This window comes from Bos grunniens, chromosome 2, assembly GCF_055505025.1.
Source record: "Bos grunniens cultivar Pamir isolate PY7600 chromosome 2, Bosgru_T2T1.0, whole genome shotgun sequence".
NCBI lineage: Eukaryota > Metazoa > Chordata > Mammalia > Artiodactyla > Bovidae > Bos > Bos grunniens.
In genome coordinates this window covers 66,786,094-66,807,664 of record NC_141166.1, presented here as the reverse complement: position 1 = coordinate 66,807,664, position 21,571 = coordinate 66,786,094, and the positions used below count along the sequence as shown (strand labels likewise).

Below are 21,571 nucleotides of genomic sequence, written 5' to 3'. Positions count from 1 at the left end.
TCAAATACTGACTAAAATAAGAATCAGAGTATCAGAAAATTCCAGGGCTTAGAGGACCTTCCAAAACCATGTGGTCCAGGGATGACAAATGGATTCCATCATTCACCAATTCCAGTTGATTGGTGGTGGCTGCCTGGAATGCTTTGTTGAGAATTCTGAGGCATTGTCTGTTTTCAACAGAAAGGAGTGTTGTGATAGATTAGTAATGTCTGCCATGAGCACAGATCTTACTTCAATTACTCTATTGTGCAAAGCTCTTTCCTGTCTCAGCACTTTTACCCTGGCAGCTGCACAGTCTATCTGGAATGCTCCCCTACCCAACCACAGTTTTTCTAGTTGGCTCATCCTTCATGTCCCTTCCTTGGAGAGTCCTTTCCTGCTAAAGTAGACTCATTCCTGTTAATGCCTCTTCATCGCTCTTGTCATAATTTGTCATTCTGTATTTGTCATTCTGTAATTGGTTATTAATTAACCTTCCTTGACTCCCTTCTCACAATACGAATGTAACAGCAAGCTTCCTGAGGGCAAGGGCATGTCTGTTTTCCCCAGCTGTTTATCCAGCACCTGGCACAGTGCTGGGGCACAGTAAGTTCTCAGTAGTATTTGTTGACATGGTGATAGAGAGATTGATACAGATACCAAGTTTGGGTATCCCAAACCAATCTCATTTCTTCCTCCACCATGGAGTTGTCAGGTCACATTACTTGCTCACATTACTCCTAGTCCAGTGCATCTTCCAACACACCAGATGCATAAGGCTGAGATCATAAGAGACAGTAAGCTCCAGGAGGAAAGGGGCCGAGACTGTGCAGAGAGACTGTGCAATCAGCCAATTCAGACACATAATTAAGCTACTGATGGGGAAAAATAGTGATCAGTTTACATAAAAATAATGATCTTGAAATTTTTCGCTTTAAGCTGACATTTGGTTAGGCTGTGATAGGAGCCTTTGGGTGGTGCCAAGTTGGGGATGTGCAAGGGCTGTTCTGTCTAGGGCTTTGTCTCTGCCCTCATCAACATGACACATCCCATATGTTCTGGAGTTAAATTAATGTGTGTTTATAGTACCCTGTATCCCAGGGCAGAGCATATTAAATGTAGTAAAAAATTTTCATTTTCCAAAAATCTTTCGAACATTAATAATTTGAAAAGAAGATGAATTGAAAATGAAAACTAAAGATACTTTGTCTCACTCCTAAAATTAGAAACAATAAAAATAAGTTAACTGACATATGCCCAAAGCAATCACTTTATTTGATGTAGGAAATCTTCTTTGTTCCCCAGGATCTTCCACATACAGCAGACAATTTCACTCTTTGCAAACCTTGTCTTATTAGGAGTGACCAGTGTTTCCCTGTGGTGAGTCACCTGCTCGTTGGGCTACAGAACTGACTAAAGAAAGCATTCACTCCCCACCCCACACCCCCACAATGTACAGTGAGCAAGAAACAGTTTTGGCAAAATTTATGACCGCTATATTGATAATGACCATTTGTGGGCTTTAAGTAGTGGTAGGAAACATTAACGGAGAAGGCAATGGCACCCCACTCCAGTACTTTTGCCTGGAAATTCCCATGGACAGAGGAGCCTGGTAGGCTGCAGTCCATGTCTCGAAGAGTCAGACACGACTGAGCGACTTCACTTTCACTTTTCACTTTCATGTATTGGAGAAGGAAGTGGCAACCCACTCCAGTGTTCTTGCCTGGAGAATCCCAGGGACGGGGAAGCCTGGTGGGCTGCCGTCGATGGGGTCGCACAGAGTCGGACACGACTGAAGCGACTTAGCAGCAGCAGCAGGAAACATTAAAATGATTTTAGTATGTTCTCAGTTAAAAATCTTTATTCTCTCTTTAGGATAAATCTCTCTCCAGCTCTATCCTCTAGGGCAGGGGTTAGCAAAATTTTCTGTAAATATTTTAAGCTTTGCTGGCTACAAGATGGCTCTTACAGCTCTGCCATGAAAGTGTGAGAGCCAGCAAAGACAACATGCTGAGGAATGGGTGAGGTTGTGTTCCAATGAATCTTTATTTACAAAAACGGGCGAACTGGATTTCATCTGCAGGCTGTAGTTTGCCAATACCTGCCTTATAAGAATGGAGTCAGGGCTCTGAAAAATGAAAACTTCAGCTGGTGATTTCCAAAAACTGCTCTTCACCTCCTAATATATAATTAATATAAGCAGTAAAGTATGGCCGACTTTTTATGATTTTAAAGTTATTAAAACAAAAGACTATGTTCATTGTGCCTCTAAAAAGAAGGAACAGTGTCTAATCTAAGAAACTGTTCAAAAATTAAAACGATGAATAATTTCCAAATTCTATGCAGCAGCCGTCCTGCATTTGAAATTTTCAAGTAGAATAGCTATTATTTCCCAGTGATGAACCACAAATGGGCTGAAGATATTTGCATACCTTTTTACACATGATATACACCAGTACTCTAACCTCTGATTCTTCTTACCAAATTCCATTTAATTTGTCATTAATTAGTAAATTGTTATGTGAAATGCTGCAAAGCATCTTGGGTGAAACAGCCAGCATGATGATTATTCTTCTGGAAGCTATCTGAAATTGTTACTACTGAGCAATTTCCATGAAAATAGAAGGGTCTTTGGAGCTGTTCTTTTAAAATAAGAATAAAATGGACCAAATGGGGGAGAACAAATAAAGGCAATAATAAATCAAGGACAAAAGACAGGAAACTAGCCCCCCTCCCTGCCAAAGTACCCAGGAATAAACTATATTAGTGTATTTTTGCAAAGAGTAGAAGCTTCTTAACTTTCCTTTGAAGTGCAATTAACAAAACAACAACAACTAAAAGCAAGGCCAATAGTAAGCCCTCAAAAGTCCTATTTGTTATCTGTCTTAAGAATCTTCTTATCTCTGAAAGACTTTATCTATGGTGGGGGTGGGTAGGGGAATCTTGGCAGAGTATAGGCAAGTTCAAGTTCTTTCCTTCTTTCTGTTACACCCACCATATTTGCATTTGTGCTTATTTTGCCAATTTCAGAATAATTTCTTGGAGTGATTATCATTGTTACCTTTCTTTCTCTTCTTCCTTCCTCCCTTTCTTTTGTTCTCTCTCTTGCCTTGCTTGCTTGCTTTCCTCTATTTCCTTCTTCTCTCCTTTCCTTTTCTCTCACTTAAAGCCCAGCTGAACACATCCTCCGGATAGACGGGATTTTGCCTTCAAGTTGTTGGCAGTGTTTAATTCCTCCTATGGCCACCTCCATAACCAAGTCCAAATGAAAAGGAGCCTCTTTGACCCTCTGCCCTCCCTTTCCTGCCTTCTCTTCTCCTGGGTTTCAATGCTTGATTGAACGGTGTGTTAGGTTCACTGAACTTGGTCTTGGTTTCAGTTCCACTCAGAGACAAAGTCCGCTTCCAGGTCAATTTCCATATGAAAGCAGCTGAGATCTCTTTCCCCATTTTGGAATTCCAGGCAGCACCCTGGGCTCTGATTTCTCAGACTCGAAGTTTTTGCCCAACTTTCCCCCACCCCCACCTCCCAACCCACCCCTAATCTGCTCCTATTCCCTTTTCTCTGGCCACCGGATTTCCAGTTCTTCCAGCGCACTACTCAAGCCCCGAGAAAGCATCTGTGAACTCAACTCCAGAACAACTGGCTTCATGTTTCTCTGAGTCTGATGGTGTAAGAGAGAGATTTGTTTCTTAGGGTTTGAGATGAGCAGCGGGAGGTGGGGGATGCCATGTAGGATGGGGAGGGGTGAAAGAGTCAACGCTTCTTCAGGCTGACTCTAGGAAAATAGTTAATTCTCACTGCCACCTATTTACAAGCAGACAGAGCCCCATTAAAGAATGTATCTGGTTGTAAATCTGGTTTGGGGTTTTAGGCTAACTGCCTCCAAAATTTCTGCTTTACTTCAAGATGTGGTTTTGCCAAGCTGAAATATGACAGTGAAAAAGATATTGCTCTTTTCCAGTGGATTTTTTGTGTAATCAAATGCCCTGTTTGGACCCTAGAAATGCCATTAGCAAGAATAATATCCCCAAGCCTGTCTCTATTTGAAAGCCACAGAGATGTGTATGGTCCTCACCCTCAGATCCTCATTCATCTCAAATTAGAATGTATTCAGAAGTTGCTGATGGCCGAGTCAGCTGGCTTGTGCTAATATCAGTATCTTAATGTTTCTACTTGAAGGTCTGTGCAATGTTAATACCTGGTCACATTTTGGTTATGTTCTGAATGATGCTTTGTTTCTTGCTTTTGCTGAATGTAAGGCACAGTGATTTATAGACTTCTTGTGGTGGAGCAAATACTGTAATTGTTTTCACTATGTCTCCTAATATATATCACTTTTATAATGGGGTGCAATTGTCTGGAAGGTTATATGGCTATAACTTGAACACCACAAGATTGTTACAGAATTCCTGCCATGACTATGAGGACCTGCATGTCCATATGCATAAAGAGAGTGTGAGTGTACATGTATGTGTGTATACGCATATGTATATCTGTGGGTTATGAGTGTGCTTGAATATATGATCAATGCATATGTGTGCATGTGTGTGTATTTTCAACTGAATGCACAAGGGTACTTGTGTATATATGCATAAGGGTGTGAGATGCATATGCACATGGGATATGCATGTTGATGGACATTTGAATGCATGGACCTAAATTTGCGTTAAGTGGGTACATGTGTCAGAGAGCCCTTAAATGTGCAAATCGGGATGTGGAGCACATCCAGGAAGAATCCTAGTATTGTCTCAGCAGCCAAAGGCTTTCAGAGCTCTTTGTTAATAGTCACATTCCCAGTGGGCTCCAGACCTCAGCCTCTGCCTTGAGGTGCAGTATACTTCCCTAAAGGGAGAAATTTTTGAAATGCAGAATGTCTGCTGTTGCAAACCCAAACTCACTAAGTTGTGTTGGCCAGGTCCCAGAGAAACAGCCTGGACATCACTGGACATGCAGGCCCTAAGCAAAAACATATGTGCTTGTCTCTGCCTTGGAATCCAATGGCCTTTAAGGAAATGGATCTACCTCTGTGGAAGAGGAAAGGGGGAAGAACTGCAAGGGCCCCATGGTTTGCAGGGAAGGTGCCTGGCATCATTTATTATTCTGACCAGGTAACTTCTCTATAGATTATAATAAAATAATGTGTCCCTGTTTTATCTGCAGACCCATTATTGTCCTCCACCTGGCCTTGGTAATGAATTCATATGTACACGAGTGACAACAAGGGAGAAGAGTTTAAGTATTATGATAGTGTTAGTATTGATCACAGAATAGATTAAGAGACAGCTAGGAGGAATTTCTTCGTGGAATCAAATTCTCCCCTTTCCCCACCCCCTGAGACAGCCAGCAGCAGTAAACACCAGCATTTGTCAATGCAACAATTTCAACTCTTGAGCAAAAAGTCTCCCATTCCAGAAATTTTGCATCCAACAAATCACTGTATTTTGTCCTTAAATTTACCCAGTGGCAATATTTTGGCAGGGTTGTTAGACTGTGGGCTAAGAAGATGAAGAATTTTCAAGAAAGGATTTCCCACCCCCAGCTGCTGAGCACTGAATAGCATTGTCCAGGGAGAGGTGGTGATGATTAATCATGTCCAGTTCCCTAGAACCCCCTCTCCCCTTCTCCCTCTCTCCTGTCCCTCCCCTCCTTCTATGTAGGTTTCTGTGACAAGGAGAATGATTTACTGACTAGTTGAGAATAACAGATATCAGGTCTTAGGTCTAATATAGTTTAATGTCTCTTAAATAAACAGGCCTTGCCGTGGGCCCTAACATCATTGCTTTCTCATGGTCTTTCTCCTGGACAGTGTGTCTCAGCTCCCAGTTCTCATTGCTTGGTCTCTGACCCCTTGACTTACTCTATAGCCAAACCCAGAGGCTCGGACTCTGCTGACACTCAGTTTGTGGGCTCACATTCCCAGTGCCGACTTCTGGCTTCCCTTTGGACTGCAATTCTTACCAGCTTTTCTGGTGATTCTGTTTTGGGGCTCTCTGTGGAAGCACTTTCTGAGATCCTTACCTAGAATCCCTTCTGGGGTCTTGTTAGTTCCAGAGTTGGCACCCCAACTTCCAGCCAACTCCAGCTGTGTTCTGAGATTTGTTGCAAGAATGAGATTTAATAGGAAACTAAAGAAGAAAAGGACTATGGCTTATGCAGCATGTCTACCATGCCAGGTACTATGCAAGGGAATTTTATATATGTTACCTAACATAAGATAGATAGTGGTATGGGTCCCATTTAAACTTTTCAGAACATGAATTGAAGACAGCAACCTTGCCCAAGGTTACTCAGCAGAGCTAGTGAGTGGAAGAACCAGGATTTACCCTCATCAGGAAGCAACAGTTAGAACTGGACATGGAACAACAGACTAGTTCCAAATAGGAAAAGGAGTACGTCAAGGCTGTATATTGTCACCCTGCTTATTTAACTTATATGCAGAGTCCATCATGAGAAACGCTGGGCTGGAAGAAGCACAAGCTAGAATCAAGATTGCCAGGAGAAATAACAATAATCTCAGATATGCAGATGACACCACCCTTATGGCAGAAAGTGAAGAGGAACTCAAAAGCCTCTTGATGAAAGTGAAAGAGGAGAGTGAAAAAGTTGGCTTAAAGCTCAACATTCAGAAAACGAAGATCATGGCATCCGGTCCCATCACTTCATGGCAAATAGATGGGAAAACAGTGGAAACAACTCAGACTTTATTTTTTTGGGCTCCAAAATCACTGCAGATGGTGACTGCAGCCATGAAATTAAAAGACACTTACTCCTTGGAAGGAAAGTTATGACCACCCTAGATAGCATATTCAAAAGCAGAGACATTACTTTGCCAACAAAGGTCCATCTAGTCAAGGCTATGGTTTTTCCAGTAGTCGTGTATGGATGCGAGAGTTGGACTGTGAAGAAGGCTGAGCGCTGAAGAATTGATGCTTTTGAACTGTGGTGTTGGAGAAGAGTCTTGAGAGTCCCTTGGACTGCAAGGAAATCCAACCAGTCCATTCTGAAGGAGATCAGCCCTGGGATTTCTTTGGAAGGAATGATGCTGAAGCTGAAACTCCAGTACTTTGGCCACCTCATGCGAAGAGTTGACTCATTGGAAAAGACTCTGATGCTGGGAGGGATTGGGGGCAGGAGGAGAAGGGGACGACAGAGGATGAGAGGGCTGGATGGCATTACCAACTCGACGGACGTGAGTTTGGGTGAACTCCGGGAGTTGGTGATGGACAGGGAGGCCTGGCGTGCTGCGATTCATGGGGTTGCAAAGAGTCAGACACGACTGAGTGACTGAACTGAACTGAACTGAACTGAATTGTTTTCCTGCTATCTTACACTTTTCAATAATCCATATCCCAGTCAGAGCACTACATATATACATATACTTTGCTAAGTAAATGTATCTGCCAGGCTGTCTGACAAATAGGTTGTCTATATGCTTTTTTACACTTAAAAAATTGAGATATGATTTACAGGCTGTAAAATTCATGCTTTTTCTTTTAAAGTATACAATTCGGTGTTTATAAGTGTATTTTCAAGGTTGTTTGGCTATCGCTACTTTCTAATTCCACAGTATTTTTTTCTTCTCTAAGAGAAGTCCTGTACCCCTTAGCAGTTACTGTTCATTCCTCCCTCTCTCTAACCTCTGACAACGACTAATCTCCTTTTTTGTCTCTGTGGAGTTGCTAATTTTGAACATTTCATATAAATGGAATCAGGCAATATGTGGCATGTTTTTTGCATCTTTGCATCTGGCTTCTTTCACTCAGCATAATGTTTGCAAGGTCCAGTTGTAGCATGTATCAGTACGTCATTCCTTAGGATGACCAAATAATACTCCACTGCTTGAATGTATCACTTTTTTTCTTGTTACTTTTCTTTCTTTCCTTTTTTTTTTTTTTTACCATGGCTCTCATTACTACCCTGTGAGGTATCTGCAGGTCCATCTTCATAAATAAACATAGGTAAAGCTGTTGTTGCTGTTCATTTACGAAGTCCTGCCGCACTCTGGGACCCCATGGACTGCAGTACACCAGGCTTCCCTGTCCTCCACTATCTCCTAGATTTTGCTCAAATTCATGTCCATTGATCAGTGGTGCTATTTAACCATCTCATCTTCTGCCACTCCCTTCTCCTTTTACTGACAATCGTTTCCAGGATCAGGGTGTTTTCCAATGAGATAAAACCATAGAGAGATTCAATAATTTGCTTTAGTTCATATTCTAGGAAAAGTCTGTGAAATATAGTTATTTTGCATCAGTATTTTCAGTTTAAATTGCTTACTGTCTGTCCCTAGCAGAAGATGGATGAGGCTTGGAGCATCCACGTAACATGGATATAGGATGAATGCTCATTACGCAAAGGCTTCGCATAGGTTATCCTCACTCAGAGGCTTCCCTCTTTTTCACCTCAGGATTCCACTTCACACTCTGCCTTTCAGGAGAAGTCCTGGACCCACCCCATTCCCTGAGCTCTGCAGTTCTGCAGTGCAACCTGGGACCATAGTCTAGATTGGAGGGTAAATTAAGAGAAGCAACATTCCTCTGATGGGACATTTGATTCCGTTCCTCAGAGGGCAGTGTGTCCATTTATAGCCTACGCCTCAGACAGAGCTGAGGGTGTTGGAGTTTTTCTTTTCCTGACAAGGATTCCAGGGACCACGTTGTTCAAAGAGAATAAAATGGTAAAAACCGAAAGAACAGATTGTATATTACAACAGTAAGTAAACAACTCTTTTGTCAATACAATCAGATTTCATGTCAACTTCTAACTGTTCCAGTCTGGCTTTAAGATATTAAAATACTAAATAATCTCCCATTGAAGATCCTATATAATGAAGGCACAGTTTATCCCCAGCAGGGACTTCCACTCAGAGTAGGGAGCTAGGATGTGTGTGAAAAAAGCTAATTGACATAGCAGACTCTGCATGCTGGACCACATACTGGCATTGGAAGTAGATGTGCTAGGGAAAGGAAGGTCACATGAGCTGGAGCGGGTCAGGAAGGCTCCCTGTATTAGAGGAGGAGAAGGTGGACTAGAGGCAAGAGAGGCCTTTCAAGGAGGACTGGAATTTAGTCAAACATCCAGAAGAGGATAGCAGTAGAGAAAACTTCCCAGGGAAAGACACAGAGTTGTATCAGTTGGATGTGGTTGGACAATGATGAATAACCTGTCTGGCTGGAGTTGAAAGGATGTTGGGATGGGGCTGCTGAGGGAAGTGGGTATTAGACTGTGGTGGGACAAAGAATGTGGATTTTATTTGCTAAGCAAACAAAAACCAGGGTGGAGGAACAGGCAGAGTCAACCTGAATGTGGTGCAGTCAGCTGGTAAGACAGGAAGACCCAGGTAGCAGGGGAAAGTTTTCCTAACTTTATTGTTCTTGAGAAATAATGGCAGAGATCTGGAGCTTGGACTCATCATGGAGGGTGTGCTTAGAGTGGTGTGTTTTCAGGGCCCTGGAGGCTGGTAAGAGTACAAAGCAGATAACAAGCTATGGGAGCTTGTGCGATGATGGAAGCCAAAGTGAGTGCTCTGAATGTGTTAGGGCATCAGATAGCACTTTTTTGAGTTGCCCGATTTGGTAGCCAAGTCAAGGAGGTGGGCTCAGGGGCAGAGAATGAAAAACTGAGCCAGCATCTGGGATGGGTTGTCCTTGCACCTGAATTTGAGAAATGCATTTCTAATTCAGCTCAAGATCTGGATGATTTTGAAGGTCCAGTTTTAAAAGATAAATGAGAAATTTTCATTCTCATGAGAGTTTGGGGTATGTTATAGAGTACAATGAAACATTTCAAGAGAGGTTGAATTACTTGGCAAGATAAAGTGAAAAGAAAGTGAAAGTGAGTGTCACTCAGTCGTATCCGACTCTTTGCAATTCTATGGACTATACAGTTCATGGAATTCTCCAAGCCAGAATACTGGAGTGGGTAGCCTATCCCTTCTCCAGGGGATCTTTCAACCCAGGGATCGAACCCAGGTCTTCTGCATTGCAGGTGGATTCTTTACCAGCTGAGCCACCAAGGAAGCAAATAGCAAGGTTAGGGTTCAGCCCTTGTGCAGTGGCACTTAAAGCCCATGTTTGTCCACTTACTTCGGTTATATCCATGTAGATTTTCATCTCAGTCATCCTGACTTTTGACTTAATCCGCACATGAGGAATATGACACAGCATAGTTATGTTTCTCTGCTTTTACCTAAAATGTAGATGCTGAACACAAAGCCAGCCAGGTCCAAAACCTTGGGAGGTGGGTGTCTCCAGGCTTTAAAAGGAAATTCAATAAATATTCTCTGTTCATATCCATGGATTTTTATGCCACAATCACATGGCTGAATTTTCATGCCATAATCACATGGCTGAATTTTCCTGCAATAGCTCAACTATTGCTAGTATTTCTCTCTATATTTGAGTTACTTTTTCTGCAGGAAGATTTCATCATTCAGAAATAGACATTGTTATTTCACAGCTTTGTGTACGTCTTGGCCTGTTCATGATGTTTGCTGGGGGAGCATAGGCTTGTGTTTGTAACGTGTATGTGTCCATGTAAACACCTTCTGCTTTCATTATTGGATGAGAACTAATTAGGGAATGGGCAGTAGTCTGTTGCAGGAATGTCTCTCAGGGGTCCGATAAGGTCCAGCTGCAGGGTCTATGCTATAGGGGAAGGGTACAAGGGTAAGGGAGGACCCCTCCCCTGACCTTTCCACCCAGGATTCTGGCACCAACATTGACATTCCAAGCATCCTCTCTGAGGGCACTGCCTGGGGTTTGAGACTGCTTGTGGCAAGCCAGGAAATTTCATCCATATGTTTCTGATTCATTTACACCCATAAAAATGCGATTTTTAAGAGCAATGTGACATGCAATAAGCTTTCTAGGCCCTCTCTCCTTCTCTGCATCTCTGCTTAGAGGAGAAGACAGATCCGTTTTGCCAACAGAAAACGGATTCAGACTGCAGGATCCTCAACCCTAGAGGCAGGAACGTAAGCGAGGCTAACACAGATGGTTTTCCACCAGTGTAAGGCAACTCATGACAATGTATACTGTCAGGCTGAAACTGTGCCCAAGATCTAGCTTTTGCCCTTCCCCAGGGAGCACTGGTTCAACAACCCCATGATAATGATGGCTTTTTCCTTGCTATTTTTATTTTCTCTATTTCTGATCCTTCTGTTTGCTCTCATTACCCAAGGAGCATTGATTCCCCGGCTCTGCTCATTGCTCAAAATATATGCAGCTTCTATTGCACCTTTGTTCTCTTCAGATGAGCTCATCGTGAGCCAATCCATTGACTCTTTTTGGTTTTTGTTTTTATTAACTGAGATGTTGCAAACTGTCTGAAAATAGTGGAACTCTGTTTCATTCTCAAACCCATACTGCCTTTTAGGCCCTTTGGCTCAAGAACGGTGTCTCTTGGCCTCTAATGAGTTGACTGAGTTTTGCCACCACGCTATTCCTAGCCTGTTCATGTCTTTTGTTTTGCTGGCCAGCCCTGTCTGGTTTTTCTCTTTGCTGCTCCTGGAGGTGTTGGGTGAGGTCTGCTTCTGTTCCCAGTGATGGGGAACAGCTAAATGCTGCTGCTCCCAATTAGGGGAAAGAGAGGAATTTGGAAACCCACAAACTGGTAAATTATTCCTGACCCTACCACTTCTTAGTTATCTGGCCTTGGATCTCTTTAGGTGTTTCCTCTTCAATATAGTGAAGATGGTAAAATTTATGTGACAAAGCAGCTCTAAGAATTTAAGAAGGCCATGCCATGTTTTCCCTGAATCCACATGGCCCAGTTCTGGACCTGGTACATAAGAGGGGCCCTTTCATGTTGGATAGAGTCAATGTCCTTCAACCAAAGGCCACCAGGGACAAGACTGTGGTTGAGAAAGTTGAGTTTATTACTCATTACAGTGAGGGAGTGCATAGATTCTGGGAACTGTGGAATGTCTCACTAAGAGGGTGGACCTACAATAGGATTTGGGCTTTAGTTGAGTGATTTGGGAGCAAGTCAAAGAAAGTGGAAGTTTGATTCAGTCAGAAAATGGGGGTAATTCTATAATTGAGTATCTCAATAAATCTGATCTCTAAGCAGGGGAGACAAGAGTAAGAATAAAGCTGTAACTGATGAAGAAGTAGCAGTCACTCCTCCTGTCCAGAGATGGAGGTGCTGGGTGTGTCGTGCATGGCACAGTGACCTTGCTGTTGTCTTTTCTTAAATGCAATTATGATGTGAGCTTGCTTGGTCTCATGTTATCGTGACCTTGGAATTACCTTGCTGTGGTTGGTGTTCTGTGAGTTTACATCTGAGAGGAGACTAACACAATGATTAGCTATGCCAGGTCAACGTCTCAATGTGAGGGCCTGCTCTTTTTTTCTTGCTTGCTAGCTTTCTCCATTTCTCTCTCTCAGAGGGACAGCAGATTGGGCAGTGTTCTTTGTACAAAAGTAGAATTAGGGATGAGTAGCCTATATGTCCTATTATTATATCAAATGGCTCTCATGGAACCCAGGTCTGTGAGAATGTGAATCTGGTTGGCGAGCAGTTCAGGGGAGAAAAAGGAAAGGACTGGGGAGGAGGTTGAATATTATTTGAATTCTATCTGGATAACTGGAGGACTAGAGGTTGCAGGAGCTGGGGCTGCACACACAGAGGATCTGAAATCCCCAGAGGCTGCAGAGCATGGATCAGTCAGGTGGCTGGGGGCAAAGTCATACACAGGGTGCACACAATGGATCCAAGCTAAACGAGGCCAACCACAAATGTGAAAGCGAGTACAGGAAACCAGAGAAACACTGAAAGTGGTGAGATGAAGAAAGAGGCTCAAGTATTAGTACTTAGAAAAACTTTATAAAACCCCAGAGTAGGGAGGCAAGGAGTTTATGAGGTGTCTTGGTCCTCACCTGCTCAGTAGACCTGGGTATGGCATAAGCCCTCTTGGAGGAGGTCACCATTAATCTATCATAGAGCCTCCAGAACTTACACAGGACAGGGGAAACAGACTCTGGGAGGGCACAAACAGAACCTTGTGAGCACTAGATCCAGGAGAAAGAAGCAGTGACCCCACAAGAGACCGACTCAGACTTGCCTGTGAGTGTCTAGGAGTCTCTGGCAGAGGCATGGGTTGGCGGTGGCCTGCTGCAGGGTTGGGGGCACTGAGTGTAGCAGTGTGTGCATGGGACCTTTTGAAGGAGGTTGCCATTATCTGCATTACCTCCACCATAGTTTGACCTCAGGTCAAATAACAGGGAGGGAATATAGCCCCACTCTTCAACAGAAAAAGACCCAGTTTCCCCCTCAGTCAGTCTCTCCCATCAGGAAGCTTCCATAAGTCTCTTATCCTTCTCCATCAGAGGGCAAATAGACTGAAAACCACAATCACAGAAAACTAACCAATCTGATCACATAGACCACAGCCTTGCCTAACTCAGTGAAACTATAGGCCATGCCGTGCAGGGCCACTGAAGACAGATGGGTCATGATGGAGAGTTCTGACAAAACGTGGTCCACTAGAGAAGGGAATGGCAAATCACTTCAGTATTCTTGCCTTGAGAACCCCATGAACAGTATGAAAAGGCAAAAAGATAGGACACTGAAAGATGAACTCCCCCAGTGGATAGGTGCCCAATATGCCTACTGGAGATCAGTGGAGAAATAACTCCAGGAAGAATGAAGAGACGGAGCCAAAGCAAAATCAACACCCAGTTGTAAATGTGACTGGTGATGGAAGTAAAGTTCAATGTTGAAAAGAGCAATATTGCATAGGAACCTGGAATGTCAGGTCCATGAATCAAGGCAAATTGAAAGTGGTCAAACAGGAGATGGCAAGAGTAAACATCAACATTTTAGGAATCAGTGAACTAAAGTGGACTGGAATGGGTGAATTTAACTCAGCTGACCATTATACCTACTACTATGGACAAGAATCCCTTAGAAAAAATGGAGCAGCCATCATAGTCAACAAAAGAGTCTGAAATGTAGTACTTGGATGCAACCTCAAAAATGACAGAATGATCTGTTCATTTCCAAGGCAAACCATTCAATATCCCAGTAATCCAAGTCTATGCCCTGACCAGAAATGCTGAAGAAGCTGAAGTTGAACGGTTCTATGAAGACCTACAAGACCTTCTAGAAATAACACCCAAAAAAGATGTCCTTTTCATTATAGAGGACTGGAATGCAAAAGTAGGATATCAAGAAATACTTGGAGTAACAGGAAAATTTGGCCTTGGATTATGGAATGAAGCAAGACAAAGGCTAACAGAGTTTTACCAAGAGAATGCACTGGTCATAGCAAACACTCTCTTCCAACAACACAAGGGAAAACTCTACACATGGACATCACCAGATGGTCAAAACCAAAATCAGATTAATTATATTCTTTGCAGCCAAAGGTGGAGAAGCTCTATACAGTCAACAAACACAAGAGCTGACTGTGGCTCAGATCATAAACTCTGTATTGCCAAATTCAGACTTAAATTGAATAAAGTAAGGAAAACCACTAGACCATTCAGGTATGATCTAAATCAAATCCCTCACAACTATACAGTGGAAGTAACAAATAGATTCAAGGGATTAGATCTGATAGAGTGCCTGCAGAACTATGGACTGAGGTTCATGACACTGTACAGGAGGCAGTGATCAGGATCATCCCCAAGAAAAAGAAATGCAAAAAAGCAAAATGATTGTCTGAGCAGGCCTTAAAAACAGCTATGGAAAGAAGAGAAGTGAAAGGCAAAGGAGAAAAGGAAAGATATACCGATCTGAATGCAGAGTTCCAAAGAATAGCAAGGAGAGATAAGAAAGCCTTCCTCGGTGATCAATGAAAAGTAATAGAGGAAAACAATAGAAGGGGGAAGACTAGAGATCTCTTCAAGAAAATTAGAGATACCAAGGGAACATTTCATGCAAAGATGGGCACAATAAAGGACAGAAATGGTATGAACCTGACAGAAGCAGAAGATATTAAGAAATGGTGCAAGAATACATAGAAGAACTATAAAAAAAAAAAGATCTTCATGACCCAGATAACCACAATGGTGTGATCACTCACCCAGAGCCAGACATTCTGGAATGTGAAGTCAAGTGGACCTTAGGAAGCATCACTACAAACAAAGCCAGTGCAAGTGATGGAATGCCAGTTGAGGTATTTCAAATCTAAAAGATGATGCTGTGAAAGTGCTGCGCTCAATATGTCAGCAAATTTGGAAACTCAGCAGTGGCCACAGGACTGGAAAAGGTCAGTTTTCATTCCAATCCCCCAAAAAGGCAATGCCAAAGAATGCTCAAGCTACCACACAACTGCACTCATTTCACAGGTTAGCAAAGTAATGCTCAAAATTCTCCAAGTGAAGCTTCAATAGTACATGAACCAAGAACTTGCAGATGTTTGAACTGGATTTAGAAAAGGCAGAGGAACCAGAGATCAAATTGCCAACATCCATTGGATCACTGAAAAAGCAAGAGAGTTCCAGAAAAACATCTACTTCTGTTTCATTGACTAAAGCCTCTGACTGTGGGAACCACAACAAACTGTGGAAAATTCTTAAAGACATGGGAATACCAAACCACCTCACCTGCCTCTTGAGAAATCTGTATGCATGTCAAGAAGTAACAGAACTGGATGTGAAACAACAGACTGCTTCCAAATTGGGAAAGGAGTACATCAAGGCTGTATACTGTCACCCTGCTTATTTAACTTATATGCAGAGTACATCATGAGAAACGCTGGGCTGGAAGAAGCACAAGCTGGAATCAAGATTGCTGGGAGAAATATCAACAACCTCAGGTATGCAGATAACACTACCCTTACGGCAGAAAGTGAAGAGGAACTAAAGAGCCTCTTGATGAAAGTGAAAGAGGAGAGTGAAAAAGTTGGCTTAAATCTCAACATTCAGAAAACTAAGATCATGGCATCCGGTCCCATCACTTCATGGCAAATAGATGGGGAAACAGTGGAAACAGTGACAGACTTTATATTTTTGGGCTCCAAAATCCCTCCAGATGGTGACTGCAGCCATGAAATTAAAAGACCCTTGCTCCTTGGAAGAAAAATTGTAACCAGCCTAGACAGCATATTAAAAAAGCAGACATGACTTTGCCAACAAAGGTCTGTCTAGTCAAAACTATGTTTTTTTCAGTAGTCATGTATGGATGAGAGAGTTGGACTATAAAGAAAGCTGAGCATGAAGAACTGATGCTTTTGAACTGTGGTGTTGGAGAAGACTCTTGAGAGTCTCTTGGACAGTAAAGAGATCAATCCAGTCCATCCTAAAGGAAATCAGTCCTGAATATTCATTGGAAGGACTAATGCTGAAGCTGAAATTCCAATACTTTGCCATTTGATGCAAAGAGCTGACTCATTTCAAACAACCCTGATGCTGAGAAACATTGAAGGTGAGAGGAAAAGGGGATGAGAGAGGATGAGATGGTTGGATGGCATCACCGACTCAATGGACATGAGTTTGAATAAGCTCTGGGAGTTGGTGATGGACAGGGAAGCCTAGTGTGCTCCAGTTCATGGGTCGCAAAGAGTTGAACACAACTGAGCGACTGAACTCTGTGCTAGAGTGTGCTAGCTATAGACTAAATGTTTCAGTTAAGTTCATTCGCTCAGTCATGTCCGACTCTTTGTGACCCCATGAATCGCAGCACTCCAGGCCTCCCTGTCCATCACCATCTCCCAGAGTTCACTCAGACTCATGTCCATCGAGTCAGTGATGCCATCCAGCCATCTCATCCTCTGTCGTCCCCTTCTCCTCCTGCCCCCAATCCCTCCCAGCATCAGAGTCTTTTCCAATGAGTCAACTCTTTGCATGAGGTGGCCAAAGTACTGGAGTTTCAGCTTTAGCATCATTCCTTCCAAAGAACTAAATGTTTATGTCCCCCAAATTCATATGTGAAAACCTAATCCCCAATGTGATGGTATATGTGGTGGAGCCTTTACAAGGTGATTAGGTCATGAGGGTAGAGACCTCATGAATAGGATTAGTGCCCTTATAGAAGAGACCCAGAGAGTTTCCTTGTCTCTTCTGTTGTGTAAGGACATAGGGACCATGCCATTTAAGAACAAGGAAGTGGGCTCTCATCAGACAGTTAATCTGCTAGCAACTTGATCTTGGACTTCCCAGCCCCCAGACTTGAGAGAAATAAATAATCTGTAATTTAATAAATACCCAGCCTATGGTATTTAGTTATAGTAATGTGAACACACTCAGAAACAACTCTGCAAAGAGACAACACTTTCTTCTCCACATGTCTTATAAGTGACTGCCTGGCAGGGAGGCCTGCATTTGGGATGCTTTCCTCAACAAAGTCAGTGTCAGAAATTGTCCTTTCCTTGGCTCAACTCTAGCCACTGCTCTAGGCAGAGGACAGTAAGTGGAAAACTTGGACTCTGATCGTCTGTGGCCCAGTCTGTGGTCCCTGTTATTGCTCTACCAGTTTTTTAGACTCTTTCCTAGATTCTTTGTCTAGTTTCAGACAAATTAGCCTCTTTGATTTTCTGAATTCTCACTACCAGACTACCTGGAATTCTATGTGCTTGATTCTTCAAGTCTTTTTTTTTTTTTTTGCATATTGGATTTCTTACTTACCATGAGAAATTGGCGTTTGGCCCTAAATTCTTGGGTCACATTGACTACCAGCTTCTAGGTCCAGCCTCAGGTCAGCTCAGTTCCAAGTCTTTCCTAGGTCAGGCCCTGGTTCCCTCCCTTGACTTCTTTTCTTTTCTTTCTTTCTTTTTTTTTTTTAAGATTTTTTGATGTGGATCATTTTTAAAGTCTTTATTGAATTTATTCAGTTCAGTTCAGGTCAGTTCAGTTCAGTCCAGTTCAGTTCAGTCGCTCAGTCATGTCCGACTCTTTGCGACCCCATGAATCGAAGCACGCCAGGCCTCCCTGTCCATCACCAACTCCCGGAGTTCACCCAGACTCACATCCATCGAGTCAGTGATGCCATCCAGCCATCTCATCCTCTGTCGTCCCCTTCTCCTCCTGCCCCCAATCCCTCCCAGTATCAGTCTTTTCCAATGAGTCAACTCTTTGCATGAGGTGGCCAAAGTACTGGAGTTTCAGCTTTAGCATCATTCCTTCCAAAGAAATCCCAGGGCTGATCTCCTTCAGAATGGACTGGTTGGATCTCCTTGCAGTCCAAGGGACTCTCAAGAGTCTTCTCCAACACCACAGTTCAAAAGCATCAATTCTTCGGCGCTCAGCTTTCTTCACAGTCCAGCTCTCACATCCGTACATGACCACAGGAAAAACCATAGCCTTGACGAGACAGGGATCAAGACCATCCCATGGAAAAGAAAAGCAAAATGGGGAGGCCTTACGAAATTGAATTTGTTACAATAAAATAAAAAATTGTTTCTGTTTTGTTTTTTTTGGCCAAGAGGCACATGGGATCTCAGCACCTTAACCAGGGATTGAACCCAGACCCCTGCACTGGAAGGTGAAGTCTTAACTATTGGCCACCAATGAAGTCCCTCCTCCCTTCATTTTTAACACCCATCAGCACCCTCTTTTTTCTTATGAGGCCTGCCATTCAAAATGATGAAAGTGAAAATAATATATTCAGTTCAGTTCAGTCACTCATTCATGTCTGACTCTTTGCAACTCCATGGACTACAGCACACCAGGCTTCCCTGTCCATCACCAACTCCTGGAGCACATTCATACTCATGTTCATCAAGTCGGTGATATCATCCAACCATCTCATCCTCTGTCATCCCCTTCTCCTCCTGTCTTCAATCTTTCCCAGCATCAGGATCTTTTCTAATTAGTCAGTTCTTCACATTAAGTGGCCAAAGTATTGGAGCTTCAGCTTTAGCATCAGTCCTTCTGATGAATAGTCAGGACTGATTTCCTTTAGGATGGACTGGTTGGATCTCCTTGCAGTCCAAGGGACTCTCAATAGTCTTCTCCAACACCACAGTTCAAAGCATCAATTCTTCATTGCTCAGCTTTCTTTACAGTCCAGCTCTAACATCCATACATGACTACTGGAAAAACCATAGTTTTGACTAGATGGACCTTTGTTGGTAAAGTAATGTCTCTGATTTTTAATATGTTGTCTAACTTTGTAATAGCTTTTCTTCTAAGGAGCAAGCGTTTTTAAATTTCATGGCTGCAGTCACCATCTGCAGTGATTTTGAAGCACAAGAAAATAAAGTCTGTCCCTGTTTCCATTGTTTCTCCATCTATTTCCCATGAAGGGATGGGACTGAATGCCATGATCTTTTAGTTTTTTGAATGTTGAGTTTTAAACCATCTTTTCCACTCTCCTCTTCACTTTCATCAAGAGGCTCTTTAGTTCCTCCTCCCTTTCTGCCATAAGGGTGGTGTTATCTGCATATCTGAGGTTATTGATATTTGTTCTGGCAGTTTTGATTCCAGCTTGTGCTTCATCCAGCCTAGCATTTCTCATGATGTACTCTGTACAGACGTTAAATAAGCAGGGTGATAATACACCCTTGATGCACTCCTTTCTCAATTTGAAACCAGTCTGTTGTTCCATGTCCTTTTCTAACTGTTGCTTCTTGACCTGCATACAGATTTCTCAGAAAGAAGGTAAGGCGGTCTGGTATTCTCATCTCTTTAAGAATTTTCCACAGTTTGTTGTCGTTCCCACAGTCAGAGGCTTTAGTCAATGAAACAGAAGTAGATGTTTTTCTGGAACTCTCTTGCTTTTTCAGTGATCTAATGGATGTTGGCAATTTGATCTCTGGTTCCTTTGCCTTTTCTAAATCCAGCTTGAACATCTGCAAGTTTTTGGTTCACGTACTATTGAAGCCTCGCTTGGAGAATTTTGAGCATTATTTTGCTAGCCTGTGAAATGAGTGCAATTGTGTGGTAGTCTGAGCATTCTTTGGCATTGCCTTTTCTGGGGACTGGAATGAAAACTGACTTTTTCCGGTCCTGTGGCCACTGTTGAGTTTTCCAAATTTGCTGGCATATTAAGTGCTGCACTTTCACAGCATCATCTTTTAGGATTTGAAATAGCTCAGCTGGAATTTCATCACCTCCCCTAGCTTTGTTTGTAGTGATGCTTCCTATCTGACTTTGAACTCCAGTGTGTCCAGCTTCAGGTGAGTGATCACACCATGGTGGCTATCTGGGTCATTAAGATCTTTTTTTTATAGTACTTCTGTGTATTCTTGCCACCTCTTCTTGATATCTTCTGCTTCTGTTAGGTCCATACCATTTCTATCTTTTATTGTGCCCATCTTTGCATGAAATATTCCTTGACATCTTTAATTTTCTTGAAGAGATCTCTATTGCTTTCCCTTATTTCTTTGCACTGACCACTTAAGAAGGCTTTCTTATCTCTCCTTGCTATTCTTTGGAACTCTGCATCCAAATGCATCTTTCTTTTTCTCCTTTGCCTTCACTTCTCTTCTTTTCTCAGCTATTTGTAAGGTCTTTTCAGACAAGAATTTTGCTTTTTTGCATTTCTTTTTCTTGGGAATGGATGAAACCCATACTGCCTGCATTGGAGGGCAAAGTCTTAACTATTGGATCACCAGTGAAGTCCCTCCTCCTTTGATTTCTAACACCCATCAGCACCTTCTTTTTGTCTATGAGCACGGCCATTCAAAATGAGGTAAGTGAAAATAATATATTCAGTAGAAGATAGTTTGGACTGTAGAATCCACTGAATAAATATTGAGGAAGATATATTGGTAGAGAGATCAACCTTATTGGAAGTTTGTCTGGTTTTATGAAGAAAAACCTGTTGTGATTCTTAAATAGATTGTATTGATGTTAGGGTGCCCAAGGAGGTCTGCACTGCTGTCCCAGGGCTCCAGGGAATATATTTCCTGCTTGGTTCCTAAACCTGAGTTACATAACTCTATTGCCTCATGATTTGCAGAGCTAGGGAGTAATTTTCACCTCTTTGAACTCTACGCATTACCTGTTCTGCAAACTTTTCATCTTGGCCCAATTCTACATTCTATTTCAATTATTCCAAATGAATAGTCCCCAGCTGTGCCATGAACTTCATTCATTATATTCTCTTTTCACTACTCCCCACTCCCATCTCCTCCAGGTTCCTAATTTTTCTAATCCTCTTTACTCTAAGCAAAAGATACCAGATTCTATCTCACAAGGAAAACAGAGGAGCCAATGGGTGGCATGTCTCTCTCCTTGTGCTTCCCCACCACAAAAATGTTCTTGCTTTGTGCTCACCCTTCTCTTTTTCTCCAATGAAAATGCAAGAGGTGGCCCTCTTCCTGTTTAAGGTTACTTTTCCTCTGCCTCCTAAATGACTATTTTTCATGTTGTTTCCCCCAAATTATCCAATTTTCTTTACACCATTTATTAAATTTGTCCATTTTTCCCCCCTGAGGACTTAAGATATCAACTTTTATCATATACTAAACTCCATATATTTACAAACTTTAGACTATTTTGTTTGATTATCAGAGACAAACAAAGCTGGAGGCGAGTGCTAAAGATAGATTTTAATCAGTAATATACTATTGCAATAGAGAAAACAGTCCAGGATGAACTGAACTCAGTTTTGATTTGTACAGAGGAGACTCGGTGTTTTTAAGGGAGAATGATCAATTAGGAATCCATGTAAGTAGGGACTCAGTAGAGTCAGGGAA

General features: G+C 42.4%; 1 long non-coding RNA gene across 2 annotated transcripts in view; it reads left to right on the top strand.

Moving 5' to 3' along the window:
• The first annotated feature begins 3,505 nt into the window (after positions 1 to 3,505).
• The window catches only part of LOC147378197 (uncharacterized), a 55,091-nt gene continuing 37,025 nt past the window's right edge, over positions 3,506 to 21,571 (top strand). For both annotated transcript variants that reach the window (XR_015151470.1, XR_015151469.1), the window contains exon 1: positions 3,506 to 3,651. This is a non-coding gene — a long non-coding RNA (uncharacterized LOC147378197). The remainder of the gene's footprint in view (positions 3,652 to 21,571) is intronic.